We start from the raw sequence: 21,735 nt of genomic DNA, 5'->3' as shown, positions 1-21,735 counted from the left end.
GGCACTTCCTTGTTCCAAAGGCCCAACAGAGTTTTGTAATGCATCAGAGCCGACCTTTTCTGACAAGCCCACGCCCACACACCTCCGGTATACAAGTCCACGCTCACACACCTCCGGTATAAAAGCCCACGCTCACACACCTCCGGTATACAAGCCCACGCTCACACACCCCCGGTATACAAGCCCACGCTCACACACCTCCGGTATACAAGCCCACGCTCACACACCTCCGGTATACAAGCCCACGCTCATACGCCCTCCGGTATGCAAGCCCACGCTCACACACCTCCGGTATACAAGCCCACGCTCACACACACCCGGTATACAAGCCCACGCTCACACACCTCCGGTATACAGGCCCACGCTCATACGCCTCCGGTATGCAAGCCCACGCTCACACACCTCCGGTATACAAGCCCACGCTCACACACCCCCGGTATACAAGCCCACGCTCACACACCTCCGGTATACAAGCCCACGCTCACACACCTCCGGTATACAAGCCCACGCTCATACGCCTCCGGTATGCAAGCCCACGCTCACACACCTCCGGTATACAAGCCCACGCTCATACGCCTCCGGTATACAAGCCCACGCTCACACACCTCCGGTATACAAGCCCACGCTCATACGCCTCCGGTATACAAGCCCACGCTCACACACCTCCGGTATGCAAGCCCACGCTCACACACCTCCGGTATACAAGCCCACGCTCATACGCCTCCGGCATAGTTGACTGAGCGCTGCTGCCAGTAGAAGTCCGCAGACTGGTCTCGGTAGGGGCTGCTGCCAGTAAAAGCCTACAGGCTGGTCTCGGAGCGGTTGCCGCCGGCAAGAAGCCTACAGGGCGGTCTCTTCGGGGGACTACTGCCGGTAGAAGCCTGCAGGCTGATCTCGTTGGGGGCTGCTGCCGGTAGAAGTGTGCAGACCGGTCTCGGTGGTCGTTCGTGCACCCGCCGCCGCTGACCGGACCACCCGCCCTCTCCAGGCGAGCTTCACCTGCTGCTGCGGCACTGTGAAAGCGGCGCCGAGGTGCCCGTTCGACTGGAGGAGGCCAGCAGCGGTTGTGGTGCGCGCCCACCTGGTCTACCCCGGGCCCGGCACGTACAGCCTGAACGTCAGCTACGGCGGCCAGGACGTGCCGCAGAGTCCGCTGACCGTCGCGGTGCTGCCCAGCATTGATGTCTCGCAGATCCTCGTGGAGGGACTGCAGCCAAGTGAGTAGAGCTCCCTCGGAAAGGGAGAGATGTGATCAATAAAGTCTGCAGGAAAGCAAGGGGGAAATGCCAGACTGATAAAATGCAATCAGCTGAAAGTTCTTATATTGAGCTAATAACCTTTGATATACCAGGAGGTTACTGACTAAAAGACGTTGTAATGCTGTATAACGGTTATATTGAATGTGGATGCCGAGTGATGATGGTATTGACGGTACCCAGCATCGTCAACATATCTTATTCAGCATTACAACGTCGTTTAACTAGTAGCTCCTGGTTTATTGAAGGCGGTTAACTCAAACATAATACTTTCAGCCCATAAGATGGAAAAAACCTGCAGCTAAATGCATTTTTTTCTAATAACTGGTAAAATAACTGATTCATGACGCATGATGGGTAAATTTTACACTCGTAAAATTAGCCGAAAGTGGACGGATTGAAATGTGTTGCAACGGAATCCGTATTACGCAGTTTGCACTGCACTTATCCTAGGCACATCACGAATCGATAAGTGCCTGCGCCTGGACCAGTGCTTTTATGGTACTCATGTCCTTGTAATATGGTTGAGTGCTGCTGTGACTGAATTGTAACACGTTGTGCACGCTCGTGTTGCGCTGGAGTAGTCTTGCACTGGAGCCTGCCGTCAGTTGCGTGACGTCCCATGGCTGTTAGGTTGGTCTGCAATTCTGCTCGCCTCAGAGTATTTCTCTACATATCTGGAACCATAAGGGAAGCCGTTGCCGTCCTCACAGACATGGCTTTTCGCCTTACGTCGTTGCTGACAGCAGTGGTAGGACAGGGGTGTAGGTAGGGCAGGGGTGTAGGTAGGGCAGGGATGTAGGCAGGGCAGGGGTGGTGTAGAGTAGGGGCGTAAGCAGGGGAGAAGTGATGTAGGACGGGGGTGTAGGGAGGGCAGGGGTGGTGTACAGTAGGGGCCTAGCAGGGGAGAAGTGATGTAGGGCGGGGGTGAGGGCAGGGCAGGGGTGGTGTAGAGTAGGGGCGTAAGCAGGGGAGAAGTGATGTAGGACGGGGGTGTAGGGAGGGCAGGGGGTGGTGTACAGTAGGGGCCTAGCAGGGGAGAAGTGATGTAGGGCGGGGGTGAAGGCAGGGCAGGGGTGGTGTAGAGTAGGGGGCGTAAGCAGGGGAGAAGTGATGTAGGGCGGGGGTGAAGGCAGGGCAGGGGTGGTGTAGAGTAGGGGCGTAGTCAGGGGAGAGATGATGTAGGGGCGCGGGTGTAGGGAGGGCAGGGGTGGAGTAGAGTAGGGGCGTAGGCAGGGAAAAAGGATGTAGGGCGGGGGTGTAGGCAGGCCAGTTGTGGTGTAGGGCAGGGGTGTCGGGAGGGCAGGGGTGGTGTAGAGTAGGAGCGGAGGCAGGGGAGAAGTGATGTAGGGCGGGGGTGAAGGCAGGGCAGGGGTGGTGTAGGGCAGCGATGTGCCACTGAGGTGCGGACACTCTGTAAGCTGTGGTTCTGATACTAACGCCGACTCTGTGGACGCACCTTAGTAACAAAACCACAGCTGTGCATACTCACTACAGCAACGTGAACCACACACGGACCGATGGGCCATGCTCCCCATGGCCCCTGCCTTGTGAACTCTGAACCCTGTGACCCGGCACACCTCTATTGGTGCGACCTCTAGCCCACATGTCCACCAGCCACCCACCCGCGGGATGTGTGACATACACCGATGTCCTCCATGCGTCGTGACGTTTCGCGCAGATGTGCTCTATGACGAGGTGGTCCGTACCCTAAGTAGGCCGTGCCCCCGGACCCCGGCCGCTGTGTGACCTCCGCTTGGTGGGCGGTGCCAGCCGTGCCGCTGCTCAGCCGGCAGCAGTTTGTGGTGCGCACGCCGGCCGGCCTGGAGCCCGCCGACCTGGCCGTCACCTTGACCTCGGCGTCGGGCGTGCGGACGCGCGCCAACGCGCGGCCGACGGCGGGCGGCCTGCTGGTGGACTTTGTGCCGCTCGAGCTGGGCCTGTGCTGGCTGAGCGTACGTCTGGGCAGCGCCGAGCTGGCCGGCCGCCAGGTGGCGTGCGTGCCGGCGGCGGCGCGCGGCGTGCGCGTTCATGGTCCCGGCCTGCACGCCGGCGCCGTGCGGCGGCCTGCCCGGTTCGTGATCGACACGCGCGGCGCCGGCCACGGCGGCCTGGGCGTCACCGTCGAGGGCCCCTGCGAGGCGGCCATCAGCTGCAGAGACAACGGAGACGGCACCTGCGACGTGGCCTACCTGCCCACCGCCGCCGGCCTCTACTTCGTCAACGTCTTCTTCGATGAGCAGCACGTGCCCGGCTCGCCGTTCCGCGCGGCCGTGCACGACGAGCTCCGCGTGCACGCCGTGCATACGTCCGGATACGGCGTGCACCCCTACGGTAGCGTGGCTCGCATGCCTGAACTTGCAGCACGGACCTGGCGTGCGACTGCGGCCAGCTGACGTGGTTTTTATCGCATGGCGCATGCTGTTTCGGCGCAAGCTTGTTTGGATCAACCGCGTAGATTTGAGTATGTAGTGTATAGTGCTGCCGTGGTTTGTCATTTTGAAAACATTGATCTCACTTACTCCATGCTCTGGAGGCTGTCATGGCATGGAGTACCGTTTGGTTGAATTTTTATGCCGTTATACGATTGCTGTGTTTTCTGTGTGTTTTTTTTGTATGCTACTCTGCTACGTCAAAGCTATTGTTTCGCGTTGTTGGTCTTTGTTCACCTCTTGAACAGCGCATTATCTCACACATTGTTGATCAGTGTGGCTTACAACCAAATATGGGAATGTTTGCGGGTCATTTGGTTTCATCTGGGATGGAGTGCGGTGACACATTCTGTTTCATGCTGTTGATCGGCCTGTGATGTAAGCAAACTTGTACTTGGCTCGGGATAGTGTCGGAGTCAGCTCAGAATAAAATAGATCTGCGCTTTGTGAAAGTAGCATAAATTCCATTGACAATGCATGGGAAGTGTGCCCATTCAGCTGGAATCGTGAGGGCGTAACTCCCAAAAGTGTACCTATCAGCACATACATGTGTTTGGCCTCGTTGACTTAGCATGCATATTTTAAGTAAACTGTCTACAAGTAGTTTCTGCCGTGCATATGTAGACGGCGGTGGCGTACGCTTCTCGTTCATTGTGCAGCGCTGTTATCCATCGGAGGCTTGGCTACCGACTTCCTCGTACTACTTACCATAGCTGCTTTCCTTAACCCCGATTTTTAGGTTCTAGGTATTTGCATTGGATTTTCGTAACCCCACTCTGGCGTTTCGCGTCGTAACTGCTTTCGCCTCTAAGTCAGCTTAGTGAAACTAGCGACGTATACCGCTGTGTTTTGCTACATCCAGTGCGCCCCTCACCATGACTAAAATTATCTGGCTGCGACCAGAAAGTCGCAAATGTTTCACCGGAAGTAACGTTTTCCAGTCTCATCCCCCGCCTGCCTGCTCCCACGCCGCCGTCTGTGCCCTGCAGTTCCACTCCCGTCCACGAGAGGCGCTGCTGACGGCGTGGTTCGACCACTCTCCGCCAGGCGTATTTGTCGACTCTCCGGCGGACGTGTTGTGCGACGCGCGCGGCGTGGCTGGCGCCGAGCAGGGCCGCCTGGCGTGTCTGGTCACCGGCCCGTCCGGCGACAGCTGGCCCGCCCGCGTCCAGCCGGCCGGCGATGGCACATTCCACATTGACTACACGCCCCTCGAGGAGGGTAGGTCCGCCAGGCCGTCGCCCGGCCGAGGGCAGGCGAGGTCGACAGTGCCAGGGCGCTGACAGCGACGCGGTACCACCAGCGCCACCACTGTCAGAGACCAGGTCGCCCGATGTCTGGATGTTTGAGGTCTGATGATGTTACCAGGGAGAGGTGCTGGTGTGGATTTGAAATGCTTGTAAGTCAGCTTTGTCAGTTCATAAGTTAATAATTTGCGGTTTTGCGATGCTGACGAGCTTTGTATGCCTTCAGAGGATAAGTATGCTGATGTTGAAGCCTGCGGACTGCACTAGGTGCTGATTGCAGTCCTATTTCTGATCACTCACCCCGCGGCACATGTTTATCAGACTTTGCACGAAAATTTACCTACGGGGTTTATTTGACAACGGCAGCACCGTCATATTCAGCCGGTCATGCTCATGAAAACGAAACGCCCGCAAAGGCTGAGTAGACTGACGCGTGTATCATTAAGGACAATGTCCCATTCCATTCTGAAGACTGAAAACATTGGTGTGTTCGTGGTCGTGGTGGCCTGGTCTGTTCGTGAGCTCCACCCCGCCGCCGGGAGGGGCGCCCGCTGCCGCCTCAAGAAGCCGCACGCCGGGACTGTCTGACCCCGTCCGCCACCCGCAGGTCGACACCAGGTCGAGATCACCTACAACGACGTGCCGGTGCCGGGCTCACCGTTCCAGGTGACGGCGCGGCCGGGCTGTGACCCGGGCCGGGTCACGGTCACCGGTGCTGGCCTGCGCCGAGGTCTCGTCGGTCAGGCCAACACCTTCACTGTCAACACCCGCGGTGAGGCTACGCTCCACCGTGCCGTGCCGTGCCGTGCCGTGCCGTGCCGTGCCGTGCCGTGCCCTGTCCTGTCAAACTCAGCCATTTCTTCACTCGTGGCTTACATTTACCTCATCTCGCCTCTGCCTGCGAGGCAGCGAGGTAGGCAAGGTCAGCGTGTCAGCGAGGGTAGTGAGATAGGCGAGACCAGCGTACCGTGCCCAGAATGCGCGGTCCCACCGCGTACGAGCTCTTCATGCTCCTGTGATCGAGAAGCGTTGGTGCTTCCAGTTTCTCCTTGCGTGCATTGCCGTCTGTAGTGCGCTGCAGCTGACCGAGACGGTGCGTTGTCTCGGCGGCAGGGGCGGGCTCCGGCGGCCTGGCCCTGGCCATCGAGGGCCCGTCCGAGGCCCAGATGTCTTGCGTCGACAACAAGGGACGGCTCCTGCACGGTCGTGTACGCTCCAACGGAGCCCGGCCAGTACGACGTCAACGTCAAGTTCGCCAATCAGCCCATCCCCGGGTCTCCGTTCAAGGTTGGTCGGCCCAGGTCGGCGTGAGGAGCTCGGCCGAGATACACGGGCGCCGCGGACACGGGCGGACACGGGCGGCGGACACGGGCGGACATAGGCGGACACAGGGCAGACACGGACAGACACGAGAGGATACGGGCGGACACGGACGGACGCGGGCGGACTCAGGCGGCGGACATACCCACCATGGTCACGGGCGGCCGCGACCTAAGGAACAGGACGTCCAATCGCAGTCGGTGTTCTGCCAAATGGGTGATGCATGCATGAATGGTGAACATCAAGCGCATGCTATATTAAATGCTGGTCACGATCTTTCATATGACGGTTTATGCGTGCTAGTATCTGAAATCAGCGTACAACTCGTGTGTGTGTGTGTGTGGTGTGTGGTGTGTGTGGTGTGTGTGTGTGTGTGTGTGTGTGTGTGTGGTGTGTGTGTGTTGTGGTGTGTGTGTGTGTGTGTGTGTGTGTGTGTGTGTGTGTGTGTGTGTGTGTGTTGTGTGGTGTGTGTTGTGTGTGTGTGTGTGTGTGTGTGTGTGTGTGTGTGGTGTGTGTGTGTGTAGTGTGTTGTGTGTGTGCGTGCGTGCGTGCGTGCGTGCGTGCGTGCGTATGTGTGCACTGGCCCACAGCCCTGCATAGGTACAGGCAGGATGTGCTGTGTGGCAAGGGCCGGCACTACAATTTTCTGTTGGAGTGGGGGGGGGGGGGGATGGGTGGGTGGGGTGTTGTATTCAACCGGGAGGGGCGCCAAAAGCATAGGGGCCCTACTTAATATCTATTTGGGTACTCTGCGGGTAGCTGCAGCGCCTTTAATGTGGGGAGAAAGGCTCCCACATTTTTGGGTCGAACGCAAACGTTAAATCTTGCTCCCTGCCTGGCGACAGAGGACAACTGCCCCCTACGCCCCCCCCCCCCCCTGCCCTGCTGCGCAGACCCTGATGTGTGGGCGCTCAGGTTCATAGCCTCTGGTGGACGAACACTGCTCCTCTGCCGCAGGTGCCGGTGGAGCGCGCGGTGGACGCTGCTGGCGTGATGGATCACGAGCTCCGCTCCCCTGCCGCAGGTGCCGGTGGAGCTCGCGGTGGACGCCTCCGGTGTGGTGGCGCTCGGCCCCGGCGTCAGCGCGGACGGCTGCCGGGCCGGCGTACCGCTCACGTTCTCAGTGGACGCCTCGCGCTCGGCCCCGGCTGCTCTCGGTGTAGACATCCGCAGCGATAGGGGTGAGGCACGAGCACGGAGGAAGGTACGGCGCGTCGGGTGCCACACGGCTCCAGCCTCCATAGCGCCGGCTAATTGTGAACCCGACTCCTGGGTCCTGATGGCTAACTGCTATCACGGCCATGCCGCCCTGGCTGCACTGACCTGTGAGGTGAAGAGATTCGAACATCTAGTTAGTACTAAAGACGGTTCCAGCAATATTCATCGAATCATGGGTGTCGATTTCTCAAAATGGTGGGGGGGGGGAAGAATCTTGGAAGTCGCCGACAGGGACAGATACAAAAACTTTCTTAGATTTCGTGCGTCTACTTTTTGATATATGTATATATATATAATCATAGATTGCATATATATATATATATATATATATATATATATATATATATATATATATATATATGTAATTATGTATACATATAATCACTGCGTGTTTTTAAACCACATGTGTGCGTACACAAACTGCACATATGGAGGCATGTCAGTTGGCATCAGCTTCTTACAAACTCAATAGCTCTGCTTCACAGAGCTATTGAGTTTAAGTAAGCAGAAGCAGAGCTATGAAGCAGAGCTAAGAGTTTCAGCTGCACCCTCCATAGATGTCGATTTTCTAAGCTGTTTGGGGAGCGAGAACGTCGTTGAAGTCGCCGAGGGTTAGTATAGAAAACGTCTGGGATCCCGTTAACCGTACTGCGTTCACTCACATATTCTTTGCAATCTCTATGCTCCCTGCACTTTCCACTTTTTCTTGCTCTTCTCCACCCGATACCTTAACGCGGAAAAACATGCAAAAGCTTAAGAGCTTTTGATGCAGAAGCTCATTGCTCAATCTCGTAACTCACATGTATGCCCATCCAAATCCATTTTGGTGCTGTAGTGATGCACGGTGCTTGCCTCTGCCCCCGACAATGGGTACACTATTTCCAAAATTATCGGAGCTGTGGGGAAACGCACGCAATGCAAATCATGCACTACATAACTCGTGGGATGGGCTGCAAAATTTGGTCTAGAATTTAACGGAAATGTCACTCTGTGAAACATGCGCGCGACTGTCATGGAAAAGCCCGTTGGCGGGGCTCAGATGCTGGATTATCTGATCACAAGGCGTTTTGCTCGGCAGATAACCGCCGGGGTTCCACGCGTCCTGTTCGTTCAAGCAGTGGCCTATTTGTGTTGTTTCGCAAACTTCGCCTGGATAGGGGCTTGGATTAAGCTGCTTACTTTCGCGCTGATTCCGCATTAAACAGCTTGTATCAGAACAGATCGTGCGATAAAATGAATGTCATAGATAAAAAAGGTAACGCGCCACCTCAAAACAATGCTCACAATGGAAAAGGGCATTTATTCGAAAGTGTTCGTTTTTGTCATGTAATGACTTGATTCTGGAGGATCCAGGTGCTGAATTTCGCCAATTAGCAGCCAAATTTCGTCCCGCCCCAGTAATGACCTTGAAGGTTCACTGATGAACTGGTTTAGTACATCACACCCAAACATGGCGCAGAGACTGACTGGCAGCAAATTTTATTCTCGAATCGGAAGCAAAGTACTGTCAGCGCCGGTAAGGAGAAAAAAACATCGTGGAAAACAAAACCACAAAACAGGTTCAAACGACACAGACATTTCCCACTTGTGCCGAACACTGGCCGATATATAGGAGGCATAGAAAAGTCCCTCGTTGCACGACGTACTGCACCCCAAGAAAACGTGAATCACACCACGTGCTCCATTCCACGTATCCGTAATACCGCAACAAGAGTGAAGCCAGCAACCTCCACACTAGAATAACAAAACATCACTCCATCACAAGTTTTTTGCATTATGGGAAAATCCCCACACGCACCGCGTGCACCACAGTAATGCTTTTGCAATGCGACAAAAGGAATGGAAACAACAAAGTAGGCGCCAGAGACAGCAAAACGTCACTTCATCTCGCTCAGGACGTGCTGTCTGGCTGGAGGATCCGACTCACGGCACGCGCACCATAGAGGCCTGCCCACAATGTTCGGGAGGGAATGCCTGAGGACGCGAAAACAACACGTTCTGCACTTCAAGCAATTCTTATTCCGCCCTCACCTCACCTCAGCTCACCTCACCTCACCTCACCTCACCTCACCTCACCGTGACTCGGCTGTAGTTTGCGGCGAATACCCTCACCACCGACCGAATGTGTTCACCCGCTGGCTTGACTGCACCGCGAACAGCTTGACCTCGGCCTTGAGGTCAAGTGAATCCAGCAGGTCTGAATAGGTGGCCAGCACAGCAGCGTAGTTGGGCCGCTCATGGCTGATGGTGGATCGAAGCCAACTCTTCACGCGTCGGAGCGGGCTGAACGTCCGCTCTGCTTACCGGGTTGAACGTCCGCTCAGCTGACCAGGTTGAACGTCCGCCCAGCTGACCAGGCTGCTGACCAGGCTGAACGTCCGCCCAGCTGAGCAGGCTGAACGTCCGCCCAGCTGACCAGGCTGAACGTCCGCCCAGCTGACCAGGCTGAACGTTCGCCCAGGCTGAACGTCCGCCCAGCTGATCAGGCTGAGCGTCTGCCCAGCTGACCAGGCCGACCGTCCGCCCATCTGAGCAAGCTGAACATCCGCCCTGCTGAACTGGCCGAACGTCCGCCCAGCTGAGCAGGCTGAACGTCCGCCCAGCTGACCAGGCTGACCGTCCGCCCAACTGATCAGGCTGAACGTCAGCTCAGCTGAGCAAGTGGGTACAGGGACCGTCAAGATGGGACGGAGCAGCGTGGAAGCAACTTTCAGGAGTTGTCCAAGCACCGGCTCCTTTAGCAGGGCCGCAGCGTCATCTAAATAAGCCAGGGGAGTGCGTCTCTTTCACACTACGCCCGCCAGCGTCTGCCTCTGACTTCAAAGCCGGTGCTTGTTCATGGCGTAGAATTGGTCCGCTTCGGCTCGTACCTGGTCGTTCGCTGCCAGGAGGATGCGTTCGGCGGTGGCCAGCGCCGGCTCGCCGAACTCATGCCGACGGCGGATCTCACCGGCGAGACAGTTCATGGCTTCAACATACACTGGTCTGTAGCCGTCATCAGGAGTTGCGGGGTGATGTGGGCCCGACCCCCCGCCGAGACGTCGCGGAGGCCATCTGTCGCGCCTGAGCCTTGGCTGTTCGACGTCCAGGCACGCAGCAGCGCATGCCATCCGCTCCCAGAACCGCGAGAACGCCTCACGCTGCGACGGCATCATCTCGCGCAGTGGCAACACCGAGTCTACGTTAGTGGACGAAGATGGGGTGCATCCTTGAACCAACTCCATGGCCGGTGTGGTAAGGTCCAGGAGCAAGAGGGCCAGCCGCAAGCCAAAGAAAAAACTCTCGAAGGTGGCATCATCCGGCAGAGCCCGCTGGCGGTGCTCGTGACCTCCGGCCGAGATCCTCAGTCGCTTGCCAGCCCCTCCGACACTGCAGCAGCATACCGTACTCGTTGAGGACAGATGCCACAGAGACCTGGGCGCACGCCCAGCGTGTCGGGCAGAGGGGCCGCAGAGACAACTGAGCGTCGGCACCTTCGAGCGCTACGAGGCGTTTTGGAGAGTCGCGACAAGATGTCGCTAGTCTCCCGACCTTGTGTGTACCGCATCCCACATCTCTTGCAGGGTGCTGCGCGCGCTGTACCACGAGATTGAGACAGTGGGCCACACAGTGGACAAATACTGCCTGAGGCCACTCAGCCTCCATCCGAGCCCGGCCTCCTCTTAAACGACACAACCGGGAAATCAGCACTCAGGTAACCTTTAGTTTCACAAACCCGCTGGGCCACTCACTCCCATTCAAACAGTGATAAAACATGACAGCACAGTTTGCAGAAAGTGCTTACAATGTATGAAAATGCATAGTTTTTACAGATGCACCAACTATGAGTTAAAATGCTACAAGTGCATGACCTTGTAAGTTCTCAGTACCGACGAAGGCATTCGGTGTCGTTCAACTAACAGTTGCGGCCCCGAAAGTTGAAGCTGACCTCCAGTGCATCCGGCCATACTCGCGGCACCATCGCAGCACTGCTCCCTCAGCTTGCTGAAGGGCGGCTGCAGGCGCGTCAGGGCGTCTCGGGGCAGCGAATACAGGGTGTCCCTGGTCGTGCTGTCCGTCTGGTAGAGGCCGAGGAGCACTTCCTTCGCCTCCAACTTCTCGCTGACGGGGCGAAGGCACACCGCCATCTGCTTCCCTCCGGTGATGTCGGTGGTCTTATCCCCGATCGACGCGAAGAAGCCTGCATCGGAGACGTCGGCAACAGCCCTCCGGATCCCTGTCAGCGCCAGCTGTCGCTGCTCTAAAGCCGGAGCTTCCGGCGACGTAAAATGCAGATTGTCGCAATGCACCGCGTCAGCCAGCGAGCCAGCTGCGGGTCTTGCCTCGCCGCCGTCACCAGATGCTGCAGCACGTTCCCTTCCTCCTCGTCTCGGCGACGAAGCGCCAGGCCCTGCTCGAGGCAGTAGGAGACGCCTCGAAGACGCGGCGTAGAGCGTGCAGTGCCACTTGCTGCGTCTGGGCCTTGACCAGCGCTGCTAAGATGACTGTGATGCATGGGCCTCTAGCCGTGACTAGGCTCTTAACAGCAAGTTGATGACATTGGCTAGTTTCGTGTGACCGAAATCGCTCTACACTCTACAATGCGCTTCCAGTTTGGGAACCTCTTGTAGATGGACACTTCCTCGTTCTTCTCCGCCCCCAACAGCACGACCTGTTGATGGGCGGCCACGCAACAAACACAGACAGCCCCTGTAGCTCCGTGTCAAAATGAAGTCACGCAAACTGCTGCCTCAATTCCGGTAAGAAGTGGTGCCGGCGTTTCTTTGGAGCAGGATTGTGAGTTGATTGGGACGGTGTCTCCGCACGGCGAGGATATGGCGGTCCAGGAGGAGTCGGGGAGGAAGCCGGTGGTTCTGAAGAATGCGAAACTGTCATGTGTATATCTGTTCTGATCATTGCACGATCCTAGATAACGTTTCGTAACTTTCGTATGCATGAGCAGCAAGTAAGATAATGCGTTTTGAAAACGTGACACAAATTGTGTATCAAAGTCATTCGGAGAAAACAGCCAATCATAATTACAATCGAGCATTTAGCTGTTTTGTGCCATGCTTCTGCATTCAATCACCGTTCCAGTTACACGATTATCAACGCGAATTGATGTAGTGAATCAATCGGTTCGCTGAATTTGTTAAAAAAAAAACTGCATGTAGACAGACAGTTTAGCTCAAAAGTAAAACACGTACAGGACAACAAGACGTCAAAATGCTCGACAACAACTGTTCCCGTGGCGTTGCCGACACCCCACCCATCCAGTGAGCATATTTCATGGATTCGTGAAATGTGCGGCGCATATGTTGCATGACAGCGGTTTGTTACATTTGTGTGGCAATCTGTTCATGGCATGCCTTTACTTCTATAACCCACCGGACAAGGTGTCACTTACTCTATGTGCACCCAGAAAAAGGAGTGGTGAATAGCTGTGAACAATGGTTAATTCTTAATTCTAAAGACGCCTTAGCCTAAACGTCTAAGCGTAGCTTAGCATATGTCTCCCTCTTACCTCCGCACTTTTGCCGCTATTGCTTGCACCCTGTGGTAGTCGTTGCATGTGCTGTCCGGCAATTGTGTTTACAGGAAAATCCATCGCGGTCTTTTGACAACAGCGTCTATTTCTGTGTAGGTACATTTCTTCACTACACACGTACATTTGCCTAGACTCCTGACCTCTTCAGGGATGCACATGTACGTAAACAGTTACCCTATTTTGGTACCTACGTCTTGCCACTGGCGGCGTAATAACCACACGGTTACATCGCGGTATTTGCGATGGTTTAAAACATGCGGCTTACTGCGACGCGTCGCAAGCATTAATCGCTCTGAACCTCGCACAATCGGCACTTCTTAACCATATCCCAGTTCATTGCAATCTACTCTTCCCTTCCGTCAGCCAGCGTAAGTTCACCTACTAAGCCGTCGCGGCGCATGTGAATTTCTTGTGCTCGTACTTGTGTACTGCGGAAATTTCAGCCCCATGCCCCCCTCAGTTTGATCTGTACGCGATCTTTCACTAGTGTGTTTAACGTTATCACAGGCACAAGTCAACATACGGACAGACGTGCGCGCTCGTACAACTCTTGACACGCGTTTGGATGGGGGTCAAATTGACCCTCCGAAGGTTGTCCAGAATGGTTTTCCAACCGCGCGGCGTAGCCGCGCCAGGTTTTGCATGGTTGTAGACAAACGAATACCAGATCGCTTGGTATTAAGAGTTTAGATGCACCTTGTAAGATCCCTGACCTACGGCAGGTCAAAGTTAGGCCACGGATTCTGCGAAGTCATTTTCTAGGGAGTCGTTCAATCTGATACAACAACGGAGGGTGGGACCAGACAATGTATCTCTGAAATACTTTCGTAGGCAACACATCGATTAAATGAACAAATCCCATTGACCTAAGGTCAGTTTTGAAGGTCAGATCAAGCCAATCTGTTTTGTAGCTCTAGGGCTTGCTGTGTGGGTTAGTTCCTGGCGCTCATTTTGAATTTATCGATTTATAGGAACTGCATTATGCATCTTCCATGCACTTATCAAAGGTCATAATAGGTCACTGACCTGAAATGACCCGGATCAACATTTTGTCTTAGTAACATACTGCGTAATGTAATTTTTGTCGCCTATTCAAATGTAAAACTTAAAGCAGTTTTGTATGATTTAGGTCAACAAGACCTTCGAAAGGTCAGACAAGGTCACTGACCTTAAATGATCACGTGACTTTTTACTTAGAACAGGTATCTAGGTTTTGGGGGCACTTTTGAGACTAACCTGGAGATTGATCTTTTGTGACCTTATTTAAACCAAAGTTCATAACCTAGCAACTTAAAACTTTGACCGAAGTGATTTCAGGTACAGGCTAACTTACCCTGTCAATTTGGTGTCTCTACCTCTCTTAGTTCCTGAGATTTTAGGGGGGGGGGGTTAAATTGACACCCCACCCGAGCGAAGGGTATCCAACCGGCCACCCGAGCGCGTGTTAATTAGCGCAGATGCTGGTGACCAGAAAGATATAGTGCATGATATCCGAAAGCTTTTCCAACCAGTCTCCCTTTTCATAGCTTTGATCGCCATATTCCCAGCTTCAGAAACGTCGTTACACGCTGCTAACTTTTATCAAAAGCCGAAAGGGAAGAAGGGTAACTGAAAAAGTTGTGCCGCCGAAGATGATAATTAGCACCTTCTGGAGTACAGTACACCGCCCTAACCGATAAACACCAGCTACGGCGATAGTTTACAGCTTATCGAACCATTTCAGCGACCAGTTGGGTTCAGAAACAGGAGTCACACCAAGCCGACTGGTGACTTTTTTAATTCGGTACCCGGACACCCCAAACCATTGTTTTACCGATCAAGCTGTCACCAGATTCTTTGGAAATGCTTTATATCGGTAGAAAGGCCCATAGACCCACCGAAGTACACAACAGTAAGAGCAACGGCGACAATAGTAAGTAAGGAGAGGGCCTCTGCAGTTCCGTAAGGAAACAAAGGTAGGGGATTCTGTGGGCCCATACTGCTCATCAAACTGATCAATTGTACGATATTATCAAATAAGGAGGGCTTACATCTAAGGGCGGGGAGACGTATAAATATGGATTACTGAGGCAGAATTCTCTGAAAGCTACAATGAGTCTGTCTACCGTAGGTGCCAAGCATGAGGAGGAAGTAGGTGGCGGTCTGGAAAAACAACGCACAAACTACCTGATGGCCCTCGAGACAAATTTGAAAACAAATTTGAAAACACAAATTCATTCGACCGGCTTGCTTACATTTTTTGATGAGGCGTCGTGACGAAAGAAAACAATTTTGCTTACCGTTTGCGACCTGCAACTCGCAACATGCAATTTACAGGCTGTGGATTGCAACCATCAACTTTCAACCTGCAACTAAAACCTGCAAACCGCAACTGGGAACTTGCAACTTGCAACTTGCAACTTTTTTATTTGTGGATTTGTGGGACGCTCTGCACGAATGTAACAGATCCTTTCGGTAGTCTTCTCCGGAGAGGAGGGTTTGCGATTTGAGGTAGAGGTGATGTAAATCCTTCTTGCCATCTGGAACACCAAATATATGCACAATTCCCCAGGCACCTAGGTATTGTATTTATTGCACTGTCCTTGCCTCTTTGTGTCTAAGAATTAGCTCGTAGAACTTTTTTTAGAATTCGGGACACTTGAACCTGGGTTTCAACGTTTGGAGGAGCCAAGTTCAGCTTTTGGGGTGGGGTAGGGTGAGGGGGGGGGGGAACAGTGACCCACCCAAAGCAGTACAAATCAACACCCGTGACTGAAACTGCACGCATTTTTTGGATGCTGGTATTCGACCGGTTTGATTTCACTTTCCGATAAGACGTCGGGGCAAAATAATACAGCTTGCTTGAGTCTATAGAACCAAAAACGTCTCTGAATAATGCCAAAACATTCAGACAGTAAAAAAAAAAAAAACTAGATCCGAGCCAGCAAGGCATACCAATCCTGTAATGAAAAACTTGCATCATGAAGAAAAAAACAGAAAACGCTCAAGTAAACACGGCATAAACACGGTATAAACACGGTATAGACACGTCATGATAGCGCGGACTTGATAGTGAGGCGAACTCCGTCAGCGGCCCCCTCTTAACATGACATCGCAATTGTTGTTTTCTTTTGATCCTTTTACCAGTGAAACATGTCTTACAAATCAACGTAAGAATTGATGCGATTTTTGGCCTTTCATTTTGAATGATCCGCCTGTATCTGGACTCCATAATTTTGAACGGCCAGAGTCGCCGTTCGGGGAGGGGCAAATGAGACATTGGGGGGTGGGGCAGTGGCCCACCTAAAAGCATACAAGTCGACACCCGTGCGTCGAATCACCCCGATTGGCCGCTAGCCTCGTGCTCGGTTCTCCAGGTCCGCTGCCGCGCAAGCCCACGGTGGAGGACAACGGAGACGGCACGTACACCGTCACCTACCATCCGCCGCCGGAGGGCACCATCTGTATGCCGCGTGTCACGTGGGATGGCGAGGACATCCCAGGCAGGTCAGTCATTCGTTTGTCCGCCAGACATTCCGTTGCATTACGTTTGCTCGAAGTAGGTACGTATTTCACTGATGTAGGTGGGGTGAGGATTGGAGACAGGGGAGGAACAGTGGATGAGCCGCCAGCCGGCGACGGCGTGATATCGTCACCAGCGTTAGGCCGTCCTGCGCTGTGGAGGGGTAGTGGGTGCGCCGCCAGCCGTTGACTCTGTGTGTCGTCCCGCAGCCCGTGGCGGCTGCTCGTGTTACCGTGGAGCGGCAGTGGGTGCGCCGCCAGCCGGTGACTCTGTGTGTCGTCCCCGCAGTCCGTGGCGGCTGCTCGTGTTGCCGTGGAGCGGCAGTGGGTGCGCCCCCAGCCAGTGACTCTGTGTGCCGTCCCCGCAGCCCGTGGCGGCTGCTCGTGCTGCCCACCTGTGAGCCATCGAGCGTGCGACTGTCCGGTGCCGGCGTCTCCAGTAGCGGAGTGCCCGCCTCGCTGCCCACGCAGTTCACCGTCGACACGCGCCAGGCCGGCTTCGGCGACCTGGAGGCCCAGGTCGTGGTGAGTGGTCCACTCGGCGGGGGCGACCTGAAAGCCCAGGTCGTTGTGGGTGGTCCACTCAGCGGCACTGGCTCTGAGTACGACCTCCAGAACCCTCGCTGGGTGCTAATGAGCGACATGTTTAAGTCATTGCTTCATTTATGTGTCGGAGAACAATACTTGATGGAAAACAGTTTGAAACAGTGGAATATACATAAGAAGTCTGATCAAGTGGAGTCGTTATTCACACTATTTCCGCTGTCAGCGATGTTCCCTTTCAGGCATCGTTCAGGCCGGTACTTTTTCTAGGCGGACGCGTCGGCATGCGTTCGTTGGCCCTGAGAATAGCCTGGCAGTGTTTGACGTAGCGTCAAACATTCTGCCAAACATCCTGACGCCGTCCCTTAATGTGTTTGTCGTAACGTCGAATGATCCTCGCAGCTCAGAGCGCCGATCCCACGGCCTCCCGATTATCAACTTAACACCCATCCCACTAAGCCACCGAGGACATCCAATGCTTGCTCTAGGTCACATGGCAAGACTGTGTGTTCGAAACTGCGAGGACCATTCGAAGATGCAATACATGCATTACCCTATGTGGGATATCCTTATTACCACCTGATATCTGACGGGTGTAGGAGACATAACCGATCGAAACGTTCGGCGTAGATCATACCAGTGGCATGGGCCGTAGCCTGAATTTTAATTACATCCGTGGTTACACGTGTCGTCTCAATCGTTTCGTGAGAATTATCTGATGAGCGCCGTCAAAGTGATTTGATCCTCCAATAGTCTCAACCGCAGGTAGAAAGCACCGATAATGAAGAATTCGAGCTGTGTAGTGCACCATTTGTGCCACGTGCCCCCACAATATATCACGCCGGCGCAGCCAACCACCCCTCCGCCTGACCCGCTGCGTCCCGCCAGGGTCCCGACAGTGAGCCCCGCACGCTGGAGGTAGTGGATAACGAGGACGGCACGCTCACGGGCCGGTACACGCCCGATGACTGCGGCCGGTACCACGTGGCGGTGAAGTACGGCGGTCAGGCGGTGCCCGGCTCACCCGCCGTCGTCGAGGCCCGTGCCAGCGGACAGGCAGGTGGCGCTGCGGTCAGGCTCGCGCCGGCACACGCGCACAAGGTGCCGGGACGGCGGAATGGTTTGCCCGCTTGTCTGGCTAGTGGTCTGCCCGTCCATGTGTTTTTCTGTCGTCTTCTATGGCTATATTTCGTTATGGTTATATTTGGTTACATTTGATTATACCTGATTACGGCCATGTGCCTCCCTATGCCTTGTCCGTGTCCGAATGCTAGTCATAATGCATTTCCATTTGTCGACTGCTGTCTGCGTTTGGCCTGGACGCCGTAAATCCGTCGAGCTTCTGTGTTTCGTTCTATTGTCGAGGATCTGTTTTTTATCTTGCTCATTTTGTCCCACCTTGGCTTTGTTCCCACCATCATGGATCTCTTGCTATTATGGAGCATTTCGCCCCTTCGAATAGACTTTTCATCAGACTGCTCCAGATGTATTCTCTAGAATTTCCTTACTTTTACGTCAGCTTGATTAGAAAAGGCTTCTTTCACGGTGGTTCATGGAGGCAACCTTTCTTTAATGCCTGTTACATTTGCTGGAGTTGAATATGCTGCATTCGCAGTACTTTCGTTCTCCGATTTCAACTCACCAGATAGCAGGCTCATAGCCAGCAAATACACACATGGTCATCAGTGATGTTGATATCCCGGTGTTCGGAAAGGCAATGCCAGCTGATGCCAGGTGCTCATGCGCTGTCATTCTGCGGTTCGTGAAGGCCGACCGATGCCGGGTGGAAGAAGGCTTCTTCCGGGACCGGGTGGTCCGCGTTGGGGAGGAGAACTGCATCACCGTCAACGCCCAGCGGGCCGGCCCAGGCAACGTCACCTGTCACATCCGGCCTGCGGCCAGATCCCGGTCAGTTCCGGCCGTAGGGACCGGTCACTGCCGGCCGGCGGCCAGATCCCGATCAGTTCCGGCCGTAGGATCCGGTCACGCCACCCTGTATCCGGATCCCGGTCAGTTCCGGTCGTAGGATCCGGCCACTGCTGGCCCTGTAATTCGGATCACCACTGGCCGTGCGATCCGGGCCACCTCCGGTCGTAAGATCCGATTCAGTGTTGGTCGCGTGGTCCGGATTAGTACTGGCCGTGTAATAAGGTCAAGTACTGACTGTGATCCGTGCGAGTACCAACCGTCCGGCCCGGATCAATGCCGGCCCCAGTGATCCGTCCGATGCCGACTGTGTTATCCGGATCACTGCAGGCTGCATAAGCTGAACCAGTGCCGGTCGTGTGGTTCGGATCCACTGACCCTGTTTAGAACGACCTGAGTCCTGACGTGCGCACCCGCGACCCAAGAACTCTTATCTTTACTCACAGGGCGTTGCATTTGAAATGCCGAGTTAAAAAGGCTCTGCGTCGTACAAAAAGCGTTTGTTAACATTTTAATAATATTAAAAATACTTCAACATTTGGACATTTCATTAGTTATTGGTCATCTGCCTGGCAAAACGTCTGCACAACAGCCCCCGAACACGCACATACCTCCAAATTCCAGACTAACCCATTCCTGACGGTTTCCTGGATATGTATGGCGTTTTTAGCCGCCGAGCTCAGAACGGAGGCCTGCACCTCCAGCTGCCAGACCACAATAGTTGTGTTAAAGACGCCAGTGCAAATCAGGGTAATATATGCCAGGTAGAACGAAGTTCAGGACATAAATTGCGGCATAATGCGAGAAATGTGCCAGATTATTCTAAAGTATTTGTTTAATTTCAGTTCAGGGCTACAGCTTGAGTTAACATTCATAAATTGGCATCCTGTAACTCGAGATTGCGTGGCGCAAATGATACAATGATGAATGTGTTTTAAGCTTGACTGCATGTTATGCCCAGCAATTTTGCAATTGTATCTCAAGGAATCGTCTTGCATCGTACGGACAGCATGCATCAGCAGTGAGCAAAGACTTAATCACATTTAATTAGAAAATGAGGGAGAACATTCCGCCGGCCCGGCCCGGCCTCGAACACACGACATTTTAACCACGGATCCGGCACGTTAGCGACTGATCTATTGAGAACATGCGGCATGCGCCGGAAGTCGGAAAATTCACGGCACACCGTGCATGAAAACTTTGACCCGGTATGCCGTGATAGTTCGGTTTCTCGAGACCAAAAAGTCGATGAATCGACGTAAGCTAATGAAGCAATGTTTGTTTTCGTGCCGGGTTCATCGAAATGGCCTGGTATAACTCGGTTTACAGCTGAGCCAAGAGCGGACCTTTAACACGAGACACTAAGGACTAGAAGGAAAAGTACTCCATGGAGCGGTGTGCTTCGGACGTGCTTGGGTGGGGGCTGAATCCAAATGTCCAACAGTTTTCAATAGCATTTTGCCGACACGCGTGCTTGCCTTTGTTAGCATTCTTAATTACAGTTTCAAAATTGACATTTGAAATGGACTACTCCGTATTTTGGACCGTGCTGCAATGTAAGAAATCGTATAATATGGAAAAAGATAGCAAACCGGGTTGAGGTGCTTAAAGAAACACAGAGTGTAGCTTTACCAAAAAAAAAAAACCGGCTGCGAAGACATGGCTGGGGTTATTTTCGGCAGACTCTAGCAAACATTTAACACTGGATGTCACTGGCAGACATTCACCAATTATTTGTATATGTTCTGCGCTTCACAGTGATATTGACCTTGACATCGAGGACTGCGGGGACGGCACGTTCAAGATATACTTCAAGGTCAATGACGCCGGAGAATACACCATGGACATCAAGTTTGGCGGACAGCCGATACCAGACGGGCTCTACTCCTTCTTGGTACGTACCGGAGATGCAGCCTTCTCTGTTAGTTGGGTTGTGAAAACCCAGACGGCGGTGCTGGGTGCGGCGGTCCGCTGGTTCAGAAAAGGGTGCTATGGCATGACAGTGCGCCACGAAAAGTTATGTACATTCCCGTCACAGGTGATGGACGTGACTTTGCGAGAGTATGTGCATTCCTACCGCTAGACCACGGAGAGTCGATCCCGGCCTCACCCACTCCATGCGTTAACGTTGTTGGAAGTCCGACGGCGTCTTGATCCGACCCTCTTATCCTCTGTCTTGCCTCATCCTGCATCCTGGCGACACCCCGCTTGTCCGGGGCAGGCTGCATGCGTCATCCACGAGTGGGCCGAGAGCCTCATTGGGAGGGGACCCCGACCGGGTACCCAAAGCGCATGTGCGGCCTAAAGCTCGGTGATTGGCCCCCCAGGCGCATGCAAGTCTGCCCAACCGTTAACCATTTTCCTTCATTTCATAGCCCTGAAATGATCATTTCTGGTCGAAAGGGCTCTAATTCAAACAATCAAATCAAACCGATTGCGTGTGCCTGGCAGTGCAATTGGGGAGAGCACCGACATTTTTTATAAGTTCTTAGGCCCTACTGGTACATTGCCACGCCACCTGGTAACCATTGCAGCGTACGCGGGTGGCGCATACACATGATGTGGTCTCTGAAAAAGAAAATGCCCAAGACGCAGAGTGGTTTGTGGAAGAGAACAACTGGAAGATGGAGGCATGGTCTCTGGAAGGGAACACTTCTTAAGACATCAAACTCATGCTCAGCGCGAAGTTGACACCGCGTTAATAATAGTTTGTAGTCAGCCATTCGTAAACCAGTGCGAAAAGTACGTTAAGGGTCGTGCTAGGT

General features: G+C 53.9%; 1 pseudogene; it reads left to right on the top strand.

The window, feature by feature from the left end:
* Positions 1–21,735, top strand: part of LOC119107962 (filamin-A-like) — a 117,082-nt pseudogene that overhangs the window by 51,856 nt on the left and 43,491 nt on the right.

This window comes from Pollicipes pollicipes, unplaced genomic scaffold (assembly GCF_011947565.3).
Source record: "Pollicipes pollicipes isolate AB1234 unplaced genomic scaffold, Ppol_2.1 Scaffold_6686;HRSCAF=7923_pilon_pilon_pilon, whole genome shotgun sequence".
In the NCBI taxonomy this organism is placed as follows: Eukaryota; Metazoa; Arthropoda; class Thecostraca; order Pollicipedomorpha; family Pollicipedidae; genus Pollicipes; species Pollicipes pollicipes.
Note: the sequence above shows the minus strand (reverse complement) of the source record. Positions and strands in the feature narration are given on the sequence as shown.